Source organism: Caretta caretta, chromosome 10 (genome assembly GCF_965140235.1).
Source record: "Caretta caretta isolate rCarCar2 chromosome 10, rCarCar1.hap1, whole genome shotgun sequence".
Classification (NCBI taxonomy): Eukaryota; Metazoa; Chordata; order Testudines; family Cheloniidae; genus Caretta; species Caretta caretta.
In genome coordinates, this window is record NC_134215.1 from 18,704,017 (window position 1) to 18,716,837 (window position 12,821).

General features: G+C 43.0%; 1 long non-coding RNA gene across 1 annotated transcript in view; it reads left to right on the forward strand.

The window, feature by feature from the left end:
* The window catches only part of LOC142073460 (uncharacterized), a 60,005-nt gene that overhangs the window by 23,561 nt on the left and 23,623 nt on the right, over nucleotides 1-12,821 (forward strand). The gene's annotated exons all lie outside the window — the stretch shown is intronic.

The window sequence follows — 12,821 nt, forward strand, 5'->3', positions numbered from 1 at the left end:
CAATGTGCATTGGCAGTCAAAAACGCTAATAGACAGTTAGGAATCATTAGGAAAGGGATAGAGAATACAACAGAAAATATCACAATGCCACTATATAAATCCATGGTATGCCTACATCTTGAATACTGCATACAGTTCTGGTCACCTCATCTCGAAAAAGTACACAAGGATAGCAAAAATGATTAGGGGTATGAAACTGGTTCCATCTGATGAGACATTATAAAGACTGGGACTGTTTATCTTGGAAAAGAGAAGACTGAGAGGGGATAGGATAAAGGTCTATAAAATCACAAATGGTGTGGGGAAAATGAATATGGAAGTGCTTTTTACCTTTTCACATAACACATAAATAAGGGGTCACCCAATGAAATTAATAGGCAGGAGGTTTAAAACACAAGGAAGTACTTCTTCATACAACACAGGAATGCATGCTGTGAAGGCCAAAGGTATAACTGGGTTCGAAAAAGAATTAGATATGTTAATGAGGATAGGTCCATCAATGGCTATTAGCCAAGATGGCCAGGGACACCCAGGCGCCAACTGTCCCTAAACCTGTGACTGCTAGAAGCTGGAACTGGATAACAGTAGATCATAGAATCATAGAATATCAGGGTTGGAAGGGACCTCAGGAGGTCATCTAGTCCAACCCCCTGCTCAAAGCAGGACCAATCCCCAATTAAATCATCCCAGCCAGGGCTTTGTCAAGCCTGACCTTAAAAACTTATAAGGAAGGAGATTCTACCACCTCCCTAGGTAACGCATTCCAGTGTTTCACCACCCTCCTAGTGAAAAAGTTTTTCCTAATATCCAACCTAAACCTCCCCCACTGCAACTTGAGACCATTACTGCTTGTCCTGTCCTCTTCTACCACTGAGAATAGTCTAGAACCATCCTCTCTGGAACCACCTCTCAGGTAGTTGAAAGCAGCTATCAAATCCCCCGTCATTCTTCTCTTCTGCAGACTAAACAATCCCAGTTCCCTCAGCCTCTCCTCATAAGTCATGTGTTCCAGACCCCTAATCATTTTTGTTGCCCTTCGCTGGACTCTCTCCAGTTTATCCACGTCCTTCTTGTAGTGTGGAGCCCAAAACTGGACACAGTACTCCAGATGAGGCCTCACCAATGTCGAATAGAGGGGAACGATCACGTCCCTCGATCTGCTTGTTATGCCCCTCCTTATACATCCCAAAATGCCATTGGCCCTCTTGGCAACAAGGGCACACTGTTGACACATATCCAGCTTCTCGTCCACTGTCACCCCTAGGTCCTTTCCCGCAGAACTGCTGCCTAGCCATTTGGTCCCTAGTCTGTAGCTGTGCATTGGGTTCTTCCATCCTAAGTGCAGGACCCTGCACTTATCCTTATTGAACCTCATCAGATTTCTTTTGGCCCAATCCTCCAATTTGTCTAGGTCCCTCTGTATCCTATCCCTCCCCTCCAGCGTATCTACCACTCCTCCCAGTTTAGTATCATCCGCAAATTTGCTAAGAGTGCAATCCACACCATCCTCCAGATCATTTATGAAGATATTGAACAAAACCGGCCCCAGGACCAACCCCTGGGGCACTCCACTTGACACCGGCTGCCAACTAGACATGGAGCCATTGATCACTACTCGTTGAGCCCGACAATCTAGCCAACTTTCTACCCACCTTATAGTGCATTCATCTAGCCCATACTTCTTTAACTTGCTGACAAGAATACTGTGGGAGACCGTGTCAAAAGCTTTGCTAAAGTCAAGAAACAATACATCCACTGCTTTCCCTTCATCCACAGAACCAGTAATCTCATCATAGAAGGCAATTAGATTAGTCAGGCATGACCTTCCCTTGGTGAATCCATGCTGACTGTTCCTGATCACTTTCCTCTCATGTAAGTGCTTCAGGATTGATTCTTTGAGGACCTGCTCCATGATTTTTCCGGGGACTGAGGTGAGGCTGACTGGCCTGTAGTTCCCAGGATCCTCCTTCTTCCCCTTTTTAAAGATTGGCACTACATTAGCCTTTTTCCAGTCATCCGGGACTTCCCCCATTCGCCACAAGTTTTCAAAGATAATGGCCAATGGCTCTGCAATCACAGCCGCCAATTCCTTTAGCACTCTCGGATGCAACTCGTCCGGCCCCATGGACTTGTGCACGTCCAGCTTTTCTAAATAGTCCCTAACCACCTCTTTCTCCACAGAGTGCTGGCCATCTATTCCCCATGTTGTGATGCCCAGCGCAGCAGTCTGGGAGCTGACCTTGTTCGTGAAGACAGAGGCAAAAAAAAGCATTGAGTACATTAGCTTTTTCCACATCCTCTGTCACTAGGTTGCCTCCCTCATTCAGTAAGGGGCCCACACTTTCCTTGGCTTTCTTCTTGTTGCCAACATACCTGAAGAAACCCTTCTTGTTACTCTTGACATCTCTCGCTAGCTGCAGCTCCAGGTGCGATTTGGCCCTCCTGATTTCATTCCTACATGCCCGAGCAATATTTTTATACTCTTCCCTGGTCATATGTCCAACCTTCCACTTCTTGTAAGCTTCTTTTTTTATGTTTAAGATCCGCTAGGATTTCACCGTTAAGCCAATCTGGTTGCCTGCCATATTTACTATTCTTTCTACACATGGGGATGGTTTGTCCCTGTAACCTCAACAGGGATTCCTTGAAATACAGCCAGCTCTCCTGGACTCCTTTCCCCTTCATGTTAGTCCCCCAGGGGATCCTACCCATCCGTTCCCTGAGGGAGTCAAAGTCTGCTTTCCTGAAGTCCAGGGTCCATATCCTGCTGCTTTCCTTTCTTCCCTGTGTCAGGATCCTGAACTCAACCAACTCATGGTCACTGCCTCCCAGATTCCCATCCGCTTTTGCTTCCCCCACTAATTCTTCCCGGTGAAGCATTGGATTAATTGCCCTGTTCTGTTCACTCTCTCTGAAGCATCTGGCACCAACCACTGTCTGAAGAGAGGACACTGGGCTAGATGGACCATTGGCCTGACCCGGTATAACCATTCTTACATTCTTATGACATTTTCAAGCATACCTGGCATCCTTAGCAGGTGATCTCAGATGATCTGAACATTGTTCTGTCACATTGATGGGGTTTCAGGTTGCTCAGCCATCTTCCTTCCTGTCTAGCCACTATATCTACAAAAGGGAAGAGGGTATTGGGCCATCAAGGGAAGCAGCACACAAACAGCTGGACAAGCACATGAGATAGGCACCCAGGCCACAACACAAAGACATTTTGTGCCCAAACCAGGTGGTCAGCTATTGCTAGGCCAAGTCACTTTAATGTAACCTAATAAAAATATTGCTCTCAGAGCAGCCTAAACTCAGGCTCCAATGCACGGAGAATAATGCTGGTTCGGGAGTGGGGCGGAGCAAACACCATTGACAAAGACCCTCAGACAGTGCCAAGACTCTGGCAAACAGAGGCACTGAGAAAAGCATGGAGCAAAAGGGAGAGGTGAAGCAAAATGGGGCTGGGTGCCAATGCTATTGCCAAGGCCACGGTGGATGCTGAGACACCAAGAAAAAAGGGCACTGAAGAAATGGAGCAAGCGTGGAGGAAAATAGGCATTAGAGCTGTGCACAAATGCCCTAGGCAATGGCTTACAAAATATAGTACAACACTGCAGACCTGACTGGAGGTATGGTTAAGATCTGAATGCGTACCTGGAGGTCCAGCAAGAGCCCACGTGTTCACCCCATAAGGTGCAGGCTGCAACTTCCAGAGTGAAGCATTCATACCTGGGATCAGGCCACTGGGCAGGCCCTAGCTTACGCTCTTCTCTTCTACCCCTGCCCTCCAGGATCAAAAAACATAAGAGCTAGAGGAGTGCGTCCACTCTTGCAGCAAATCTCAATGGTGCAAGCCCTGCACAGACTATGTCTTTAAGGAAAGATATTTCTACTTGTGCATCAAAAAAGTTTTGATTGGCTACAAGAGAGGGTTAATAGCAGACTTGAAATAGAATAAGATTTAAGTATAAATTAATGGAGGGCTATATTTATGCTAGCTAAATAATAAAATAATCCTTGCTGTCCCTCAGCTCTCAAGGCCATCGACAAATGAATGACAATGACCTAGACCTTCATCACCCTGTCATTATACAAAAATCTTCTGTTAATTTATGTATAGGAATAAAATAACTAGTATGCAAGTTTCTATCAGCTGCATAATTACAGCATATATTACAAAACAGCACAAAATGCGCTCTGTGAATGCAAACCATTTCTACTTACTAGGAAGCTGCAATGAATTTCTCACTAAGGGCCAGATCATGCTGTCATCCCTTACAGGTGCAGTGCCCACTAAAGTCACTGGGCCAGATTCTGATCTCACTTACACTGATGTTTCACTGCAGTAACTCCACTGACTTTAATGGAGTTACTCCAGGTTCAAACAGGGTAACTGAGATCAGACTCTGGTGCAACAAAACTGTTTACTGAGGGAGAGCGACAAGGCTGGTTCCTAGAACTTCAGCTAGTGCTTGGTGAATACCATCCGGCAAACACACTGTCTCTTTAATGAAGAGACCTCTGAACAGCAATCAGCTCTTGCGGCCCAATCCTGTTTCCCTGGAAGCCAATGGGAAATTTGTCTTTGTTTTCAGTAAGAGCAGGCTTAGGCCCTTGAACCTTACTGTGCGTTTGAAAGATGCAAAAGGCAAAATGAAATGTGAAATAGCAATGATAACTATTTAGTGGCAGCATGGATGGGGAAGGGGACTTGTGCTGTGGGAGGCGGAAGGCTATTTGGCAAGTGGCCAAGGGAAGGGTGATGGAGAGGAGCTGATACTCAGCACACACACTGACTGATCAAAGTGCTGTGGAGCGCCAGCCCTTGGGATATGCATTAACTGTTCTTCCCCAGTGAGTACCATGGACAGCACCTTTAAGAGACGTCATCATCATCACCACACAGCGCCTCATTAAGCTTTTCTCCGCCACCGCAGCCTACTCCATTCTGAAGCTGTCTCTGAATACTAACCCTCCCAACACCCCGCTGAGGCAGGCAGGTAAGTCCTTTTTTGCAGGAGGAGGCAATGGAGCCTCTCTCTCAGGTCTCACCTCCTGTTTAAAATGATTAATTTAAAAGAAGTCTAAATAAACAAAAATTTCATCAGAGCTCATTAGGAGATTCAAAGCTGCCATCCAGCCCCTCCCAATACAGTCACTTAGATTTAGTCGCGAATTCCCTTACTGTGAGAGGATTTGCTCTGTACAGGTCTGGTAGCCACCCTGCAAAGTCCAGGCCCAACGTCAATGGGGCTGAGTGTAAAATCCAAGTCAGGTTCTCTAAGGCTGGTTTGTTCTTGGCTGATTCCAAGGTCCTGGTCAAAGAGGGGAAGAGAATGTCTGCAGGACAATAGTGGCTTAGAAGCCAATTCCCCTCCTTCCTCTTTCACCAGCATTTGAGTTTCTGGGATGCACGTCTAGATTAAACACCTAAAACAACTGAAATGAACTATAATTTAAAAGGAAAATGAAAGGATTTAGGAGTTTTGTGCTGGTGACATTTATATTCTAAGATTAATCTGCAAGTGCAGTGCTCATAACTTTCCAGATTTCTATTTGCTTATGTATAAGAAAAATGTGCTCTGCTAGACTGACTATAGTGATGAGTTAAATTACTCATACAGCCCTTATTAAAAAAGCCTCGATTCCACTTTGAGCCTGTGTTTGTTTAGCACCATCTGATGATAACTTTCTGCTTGAATGATGACCACTAATTTTGTTTATGGCACTTGAATGTAAATCATGAATATTTTTTGCAACTAAATTCAGGCTTTGTGCATGTGTATATATATAGATTTTTTCCCCCCGTTATATGTGTATATATATGTATATATATATGTGTATATATATAGTGTATATATGTGTATATATATAGATTTTTTTCCCCCGTAATATCTTTGCAATTCAAAATGTATGTGGAAGATACTTAACTGGGAACAGGAAGAAAAGCAGTCATGTCTCCAGGGTTGGTTGTGGGTGCTAAATATGAAAGGTTGGGTGAGATCTAACAGGATATCTAAGGGAATAAGGAAGGGTACATGCCACAGTGCCAGATGTGTGAAACAGGCAGAACATCTGGAGAAGGAAAGTCAAGTGGTTGGAAAAAGACAGCAGGAACTTAAGCCAAAACATGCTTAACTGCTGAGGAGATTTGGATTACAGAATGACTAGACTTGTGGCTACACATGGTGTTCAGGAACAGTAATTACATAACAATCTGACTCTAACGGAGTCACAAAAACAATTAGGGTTAGGCGGTGCCTGATAGAAACAGGCTTGCAATGGAGGAAGTGCATAAGGAGGTGCCTTGAGGAAGTAATCCCTGCACTGTGATGATTATTTATTTGCATTGCAGTAGAACCTAGGAAACCCAGTCATGGACCAGGACCCCATGGTATGAAACACTGCACACATAGTAAAAAGATGGTCCTTGTGCCAAAGATCTTACAATTAAGTGTGTGCCTGGCCTTGGCACAAGGTGCACATGGGACAGGCTTGGGGGAAGGCGTTGTGCGTATTCACCCACCCCTGCTTACACAAAGGGTAGGCAGAATCTGGTTTAAAACAAAATGTAACTCTTCACCTGGGCTAGTATGTCTTTAGCTCTAAACATCTATGAAGGGAGCTATGTGAAGCTGCACTGTCTCAGGGGAAGCTCTGGGAAGAATCACAAAGATGGTGCACCCTCCTGATCCAACGGTAATATTATGACGTTTCCCAGTAACAGAAAAATAAGTACAAAAAGGCTGAACTTTAATGGCTCATGAATGAAAACAGGCAAGATGGAGCCAAAAATAAACCCAGACTATGGAAAACTGGGAAGAGAGCACAAGCCCTGTAAGTAATGGAAAAATTAATAGCTGGTAAAAATAATTACGTAGCATTGGCTAGATTTCTCAAAATTTGCAGAACAAAACTGTGCATCATTACTGGTGAGATATAATAGGCCAGATCCTCAGCCCCTCTGACATTTGTCACAAGGACAGCAAAAAGCAGATTGAAATCCAATAAAAAAGGTCAGCTAAGGACAATCCCTGGTTTACAGTCACCCTGGCAACCCTCCCCAGTACTGGCTGGGGAACTACACTGGGCACAAAGTAGCCAGATCTGAGGCCATGGCCCAGTAAGTAGTGTACGTTTGGTAAAAATGCGACAATGGCCTTAATACAACATAGGTGCACCCACGGTGTCTGCTAGTTAAAGACTGATTTTTCTCCCGTTACGAATTGTTCAGTTGTGTTACCATCCTGGCCCAGACGTCCTCCTGCTGTTGCTCATCCTATAGTCTATGAGAGATGTTTTGCTTCCTGTGCAATGAAAATAAAATAAACATAAAAGAAAAAAAGTCTCAGTGCACAAAATTTCAGCCCCAAATGCTACAAGGACTAAGCACTGAGGGTGTGGTAACTGCCTCTTTTTATACCAACCACCGCCATTTTGCTGTTAATGTCTCCTCCGTTTCCATGTCTCCATGTCCTTTTCCTTAGCTTGTTTCTCCATCTGTCGTCTCTGGTCATATTCTTCAATTGTTAGCACTTGGGGCAGGGACTGTCTTTTTTGTGCATAGTCCACAGTATGGCCCTGGTTACTGATATGTTATATTAACAGCAATAACAATGATTTTATTTCTCATGCTAAATCTCAAGCAATAAGCAAATACTCCTTGAACCATTTCTACTGTTCTACTGTATATGTACAATTAAATGAGGGAAATACTTAATTTTTCATGAGGGAGGCTAGTTATTTTTTTCTTGATCACCTAGCTTGTTTTTGCTGGAGTTTTAGCAGACTGAAAATTTGGAGTGAATTAGTGAAACTCCCATTGTTTGGAAAGGCACATACCATTATTTGCGCACACATGTGCATGCGTGCATGCATAAGGAATAGCTGTTTATTCACAGCTGAGTGCATTCCATCTCTCTTCCTTTTAATACAAATCAACTCTTTTGGAGGTGTTCTTGTGGCACTTTCTTTTCCAGGAGAAGCCTTCCGTCACTAGCCTTATTGTGGATGTTGTGGAAGCTGCATTTTCTAGTTTCCCACAGGGTGCCTGCAAAACGCCTCCAGAATGTTTTAAAATAACTTGGCTTTTGAAGCTGCCTGAAAGGATCAAAGGCAATCAAGTCTATCAGGCTTGGGCATCATTTTGAGTTTGACCATTTCTATAGCTAAGCAAAATAGACATGCTGTATTGAAGAAAATGCTCCTCTTTAGAATAAAAGACATGTGAAAACATAACAGATTAAATCAAATTTTAAAAAAATGAAAATTGTATATTATTGTAGATGACTGACCTTGGAGAATTCACCTATCATGTTGCTCCTGATTTTTCAAGGAGTATCTTTCTTACAGACTTAGGGTTCATGGGCTTTTTTCTATATATCATCTGTATTCTTTTCTGGTTATGTGATGCAATTTTCAACTCTCTGATTTTACTTCAAATGGCTATTGTTTCAATGAAATGTTCTTTCAGTGCGATATGTTTTATTCCCCTTTTTATCGGTCTTGAAAAAAAAATCCTCCTTAATAGTTATGTCAAACTATAAGTTGCCAGCGCACCTTTCTCCTGGGTAAAATTTGCAGTAATTGTCACTTCAAGAGACAATATAGCACTACATTTCTTTTCATGCAAATCAGAACTTCTGCAACAAAGTCTTTAAGTGGTTCATTTTATCTAACAAATGTAAAGGTCCTGTACTGCTTAGGTTTTCCATGCTGAGATATATCAAACAAATACCCTATATAATAAAGCCTATTTGCTGTGCCCTGGACTTCTCCAGTGAAAATACGCTGCTTCATTACAAATTCACTGTGAATGCATCTGGCAAAGAGTGATTACTTCTTTATTTTACAAGTGTTGTCACTTTTTTCTGTGGCTTATGTGGGGTTGCTATGCAAAAGAGGAGGGGGGGAAAATTGAAATAAAATTTTTGACTCATTCTTTGTAATGTCATCTGGGCATTTTGCAAGCTCCGACGTCTTCAGAGTTTTAAAGGATATGTCAACACAGTAAATTTTATATCACCAATAAAACTTGTTAGTGAGCTCACTGAGAAATTCTTAGCCCTGGGAAGGCAATTAACATTTAACATATATAGAAATATATTTATTGCAACATTTTACGCTTTTACAAAATTATGCTACCAGTCAGTAGCTATGCTGTAAACTATCATGCTACAAGATAAACCTGACCTAATAAATACTGTACATTACATTGTGCGTTGTAATTTTAATAGTGTAATTTTCAAGAGGGCAACAAAAAAGTGAATGTATCCTAAATGTGGCCCACTCTCATAATATGAACAGATGAGATGCACTGTGTAAACTGATCACTTGCATGCCATACAGTAATCATGGCTGATCTTAGTGACTGGTAAACTCTCTTCTCAGCTAAGGTGCCACTGAGTGTGGCTATCAACCTTCCCTCATACTGATTCCTCGGTATCAATGTTTCTGCCAGGAATATTCAGTCCCATGGATTCCCTTGGTTTTCAAGAGCCTCGAAGTATTTCTGCTCCAAGATGAAGTTTTAAAACTTTAAGGTAAATACCAGGGTGATGATGAGTCTATTATAAAGACATTAAACTCTAGCTACCTTGGCTAGAGAAGGCTGGGGTGAAAAGTCTTTGTGCAGCCAGAGAACTGGTAGCATCCGTGCAGTCTTGAAACATAGAGATCATCGTCATGTTCCTACTACGCTTCTGGCACTTAGGGCAGTGACAAATCTCCTCCACTCCTGTCTGTTTCCTTTCAGTGGTTCCCCAGATTTTTCAGCTCAACCTCCACAGCTCTTCACCATGTTGTTTTCAGGCGGCCTCGTTTTCGCTTGCCTTCAGGTGTCCATCTTATTGCTACTCTGGTGATGGAATCAGTTTCCATCCGAGGCACATGACCGATGAATCTCCAACACCTCCTGGCAATGATGGTGCTCAGATCCTCTTGGCTGCACTGTGTCAGTAGATCTTGGTTTGAGATTGTTCTGGGCCAAAAGTAACAGAGGATTTTTCTGAGGCAGGTTGTATGGAATGATGGCAGTTTGGACATGTCAGACTTTCTCATTCCCCAGCATTCTGTACTATAAAGTAGTGTTGAAAGTACGCAGCTCTGATAAATCTTGAGTTTTGTTTTGGCATTGTATTTTGATGATTTGTAGACTGCATTTAAGCTCCTGAAGGTGTTCCTGGCTTGCTTTATTTTGTTCCAGATGTCCTGTCTTGTTCCACCATCCTGGCTGATGGTGCTGCCCAAGTACGTGAATGTTTCTACATTGGTAAGAAAATAACCCTCTATCCGTACTGGTGAGGCATTATTAAAGGTCATGATATCTGTCTTATTGGGATTGATTTTCAGTACAATTTGCTGGCTGAATGCGTTGAGTCGAATTGTTTTCTTGTATATGGTGTTGAGTATGTGATAGGAGAACGACATCATCTGCGAAGTACGGGTCTTCAAGGGATGAGAAGAGTGTCCATTTAATGCCTCCTGGCATGTCTTCTGTTGTACGCTGCATTACTCAGTCGATGGCAGTGTTGAAGAGGATTGCAGACATGACACACCCTAATGTACTCCTGTTTTGACTTCAAAACTCAGCTCACTGTGATCTAAACTGCATGTAAAGTTGAAATTGAAGCTTTTGATGATGTTGATTATATGGAAAGAAAGTGAAGATACCAAAGAAAGGAACTCTCAGTGATTGTGAAAACTGGCCTGGTATCACACTTTTCTCTGTGCCAAGCAAAGTATTGTGTAAGATCATAGTCCAGTGTGTATATCAGAGGCAGTTGACAGCGTTCTCAGAAAAGAGCAAGCTGGTTTTCGGAAAGGGTGTGGTGCAAAGACCAGATCTTCACTCTACGAAAAATAATAGAATAGTGTTTAGAATGGTAACGGCAACTCTACATTCATTTCATAGACTTTGAGCAGGCTTTTGATAGCATTCACAGGACCAGCCTCTGGCGCATTCTGCAGGTATACAGAATTCCTTTCTGTATAATCAAATAGCAGAGATAGTGAATTGGAAAACTATACAGACATCCTTATAATAGTATCAGTTCGGTCTGTAGTTTATGGATTCAGCCTGTATTTCTTGGATTCTTTTCCAACACTAAGCTCTCAAATAGCAGCATCTATAAGTAATGGGTTATACCATCTACAGTTGGTTAGGAGACTCCATCCTGTCCTGATGGTCAGGATATTTAAAATATTACCTAAAACTCCAGGATGAAGTCCATAGTTAACAGCTCTGCTCCTCTGGCATAATGGAACTTTCTGCTATAAGGGGAAAGCTCAGCTATGCATGAGACAGCTTTCGCAGAGACTGGTCCAAGACTGCAGAACTCCCACAGGGATGATAGACCCAGGGGTGGCTCTACCAATTTTGCTGCCCCAAGCAGTAGCCGCCAAATTGCCGCCACTGCAACAGCGGTGAAGCTGCCGCCGAATTGCCACTGCGGGGCATGGACTGTGGCCCCATTCTGAAAGCCGCCCCAAGCACCTGCTTGGAAAGCTGGTGCCTGGAGCAGGCCCTGGATAGACCATCACAAATCCCACCACCTTCTGCTCTAAATGCAAGGCACATTTCTTTGACCAGCCTTCTCTAATATAGAGCAGTGTGTACATTTCAAAAAAACCAAAAACAAACCCAAACCCCATTCTGCGCACATGACTCTTCTCCTGGGGAGAGACTGAACCACACATGACAGCCGACAGTTACATCATTCAGTCACATCATTAGAAGGGTCTCAGATACGCCAGTGATGGGGCAGTTTAAGAATCTATAAGGAATTGAATGGAAAAATAGAATGGGACTCTACACAGGTCCATGAGGTTAGATCTCTTTCAGGATCAGTGTCAAAGTGAACATCTATTTAAATATAAAGCTTGCAGAAAATGAGGGCCTGATTTTTCTCACACCAGTTCTAGAAGGGTGCAATTCAATTCACCTAAGTGGAGTTACTCCTACTTTACTCCAGTATGAGTCAGAGGAGAATTAGACTGTCTGTGCGAGTCAGTTGACCTGAATGAAGAGAATGCAATGCAAAACTTCTCTAACGGTAACACAGATGTAAGATGAAAACCTCCCTGTCACCACCAGCCTTCCCAAGAAGGTTATTTCTCAGACTGTGAAATAGTCTTTGAATGGCTTTAGTCAAAACATTTGAGGTGAGATGGTTTGGAACAATGCTGCCATCTCTCTCTCTCTAGGCTTTGTATATGAATTTTGAAAATGTACAAAAGGAATATCTGACAGGTAAGGATGCTGCCTTTGGCTTTCAATGGTGTTTAACCCATTTACACCAGCTGAGGATCTGGCCCATTATTTCATGAAACATTGCAGTTAATGTAATCAGCGTGCTAAAGGACAGTTCCCCCTCCCCCCCAAAAAAAAATCTGTAGCAAACTGCACAGTTCTTCTAGGTGCTTCCCTTTTTCCCAGCAGATGACTCTTTCTGTTGGATCTGGGCCCTGGAAATTAGTTTAGTTTCTCTTAAACAAACATTGTGGGTGAGATTCTTAAGCCCCTCACAGCCCTTTACACAGGTTAAAGGGTACCTGAGCAGCATAAAAGGGCTCTAAAAGCCCCAGTTCCAGGCAGGGGAGAATTCCCCTGGTTCCAGAATGGAGAAAGACAGCCATAGAGTTGTCTTGGATGAATTGCCCACTTCACCTTAAATGGTCTCCTGGAACATGTGTTTGTCCCTTATAATAAACAATCTGTCTCACTTTGTACTTAGTTGTGACACTCTGAGTACCTTTTCCAGACCTGAAGAACAGCTTTGGGTAGCTTGAAAGCTTGTCTCTTACACAACAGAAGTAGA